The 3,025-nt window shown below is 36.4% G+C and overlaps 1 pseudogene; it reads left to right on the plus strand.

Annotated features, from left to right (window-relative positions):
- LOC138056079 (coadhesin-like) overlaps nt 1-2,599 on the plus strand; it is a 12,858-nt pseudogene extending 10,259 nt beyond the window's left edge.
- The last annotated feature ends 426 nt before the right edge of the window (nt 2,600-3,025 follow it).

Raw genomic sequence — 3,025 nt, forward strand, 5'->3', positions numbered from 1 at the left:
TGATTGTCGCTCAACTCACGTGTATCTTGTCACCTTTGCCAACAAACCAGCGTGCTATTGATGAAATCAACACCGTTTTTTTAAACGTTTTTGTGGGTGGCAAAGGCGACAAGATCAAGCGTGATATAATGATCAGTGAATATGAAGATTGAGGACTAAATATGATTGACATAAGCCTTTGCACCCAAGCTTTGAAACTAAGCTGGGTGAAAAAGTACCTTGGCAAAGGAATGATGCAAAAAGAAGCTGTTTCAATCTACAATTATAATAAGAGACTTAGGCGGCGATATTATTTTTAAAGGTAATCTCCACAAAAAGGAATTATCTACTTACTTCAAAGTATCGGATCTCGCCTTGCAGGAAATTTTGCAAGCCTGGTCAAATCAGTTATCTACGAAGATAAATTTCTTTAAAGAAACAGTTACTGTCACAGATTCTCTGGTTAAACTCTCTCTCTCGTGTCAATAATAGACCAATACACCAAAAAAGCATGGTCTTCTCTAGGAATACAGAATATTGGTCATTTAATAAAAAAAAGGAGACTAGATTTCTATCTTTCTCAGTCTGCGTTTAAAAAAACGCCATAACGCTAAAACTAACTTTCTTTCTTTCTGTTTAGTAATATCAGCTATAAAACATTTGGTTATAAACATTACGGAAAACCAACTATGAAAGTTTTCTTGATTGATAAGTTTTTAAAGGCCAAAAATCCAAATAGGATAGCATTTAAAAAAAACTTATAGAAAAGAAACGAAAGGAGCCCGTCAACAGCCAAACGAGATGGCTTGCGGACTGTATGATAAAATAAAATGAACTTATTGACTGGAAGGCTGCTTACAGACTACCTTTTGAATGTACTAGAATATCAAAACTTCGCGTTTTTCATTTTAAGGCATTCCGCTCTCCTCAAAAGACCGTCACAGCTGCCCTGTTCAGGTTGATTTTGTTTCTTTACTGCAGAAACCTCAAAGAAGATATTATCATTCTTTTCACTAGAGTAGTCAATTTTTGAGCTATAAAGATTTTCATTAAAAGCTTCACATGAATTTAAAACTTCTTTATCCGTTTTAACGAATTTCTCATTTCACTACCTTTAGCTGGGTGATAGCGCTTTGCTTAAAATGTCGTTTTTCCAAGTTTAGAAAGTACTTCGTATTTTTCCCCTTCATTATACATCTGCATCTAGCTCTTAAAATTGAATCTTTACTCAATAATTGTTTCCATTTCTCTTTTTTGAGCCTCCAGGGAGCAAAAGACCTTGGTTTTTTCATTTGGCTTCATTTGGTTGGATTTACTACAGTTTTGCAAAAGATTAATTTCTCTCCCACGTAGCGACTAGGTCTATGACTAAGTCTTAGAGCATCATGTATGTCATATGTTTCTACAAAATTACAATATAATTCAAGTAGTTTCGGTGTTAAAAGCGTTTAAGTCCCTGGAATTCCAACCAAAGCTTCTGTCTGGTTATGTTTACAACTTGGAGAACGTATTTCTGCTGGAGGTATCCAGAAGATGTATCAGCGATAGAAAAACGTTTGGATTGAGCAGACTGGAAAAGATTTTTCATAAGGCATTGATGTGCGATGTATTATAAGATTTCACTGTTAGTAAGCGGTACAATGTGCACTTACTTGAAAAATTGCTCTTTGCCAAATTTCCATTTCAAGTGCAATGTTCTGTGAGGACACTAGTGAGTCCAAAGGGGAAAAAAATAAGAATTGAGGACAGTGTATATCTCAAGGGGTGAAGAGGGCAGAGGTATTTTTCTTTGCCAAACACATGGGTCTATAATCGGACTGGGTTCTATCTGACGTTCTCTTCAACTGACTTTTTGATAACGGCCGCTCTTGAGAGGACAGCACGCCCTCTTGAATGTAAGTCTCTAAGAAGAGAAACGTAGCTTTGGATAAAAAAGCCACTGTCTTTCAAAAAATGTATCTTGCAACGTTTTTAATCGTACATCTTTAATAGTACAAGCACTGATATCTTGGCTTTTATGTATGTTTCAACAGGAGGGTATTGAGAAACAAAGTACTGTGAAACGAAATAAGCAGGTAATATTGAGCCATGTTCCTTGACGTGTAATCAATAACATCATGCTGGGTTTTCTAAGTACCCGCTTAGTGTTACATGAACTAACTTTTTCTGTAGAGTTTTTTTCTTCCAAAACAATACTTAAGTGCACCAAAAATGCTGAAAGTACTGTGGAGCGTTGGGGAAAGACAGTGTCCGTGTCTTGGAAAGTATTGAAACTATCAAATTAATATTGCCTGTGTAGTGTTTTAGAAATGAAGACATCTCTTTATAAGGTACGATTTTCATGTATATGTGCTGCTCACGGGTTTATACCTATTTCGCTTAGATCAGGTGATCAGTTATTTTATGCTTTTCACTGCATGAAATAAGCTCCAGTGATAACTGAAGGCTCAGAGCGATCAGTCAATCCTACAAGACCGTGAGAAATAGAAACCTAATGTAATAACTCATTATCATTATTTTTGCAGATCCACCGTTAACAGACCGGTCGGAGAACAAATGGGGATTACTTTCTACAGCTGTGAATGAGGGCTGGGTAAACACAGCTTTGAAAATAACATAACAGGGTTTACTAAAAGGGATATACGGCATCGCTTTGGATATTGTTGCTATTATTATTGTTAATCGGTTATATCTTTTGCTTTTGTTGGTGTGGGACAAATAAAACAAGTTTAGAATGACGGAATTTGCTGTGGTAATATTTATTTATGAAGATTATCAAACATCAGGATTCAATTTAGCGCACTCCTTCCAGTAAGCTCCCCTTTTAATAGATGAGGGAGTAGCCACCATTATTACATAATGCTGGTGTGTACTAAGTAAGGCATCTTGAACCGCTTGCCCAATAAATGCTACTGAGGTTTACGCTCCCCACGCGTTTTTTTTGGAATTTAGAGCCTCAAAAAAAAACTCTTCCATGATTCTGAACAGAAATTTCAAACTAAACTCCTACCAAGGAAGGTAACGAGCTCCAAGAGTCGTCCCTCTT

The sequence above is a fragment of the Montipora capricornis genome, chromosome 7 (assembly GCF_036669925.1).
Source record: "Montipora capricornis isolate CH-2021 chromosome 7, ASM3666992v2, whole genome shotgun sequence".
Taxonomy (NCBI): domain Eukaryota; kingdom Metazoa; phylum Cnidaria; class Anthozoa; order Scleractinia; family Acroporidae; genus Montipora; species Montipora capricornis.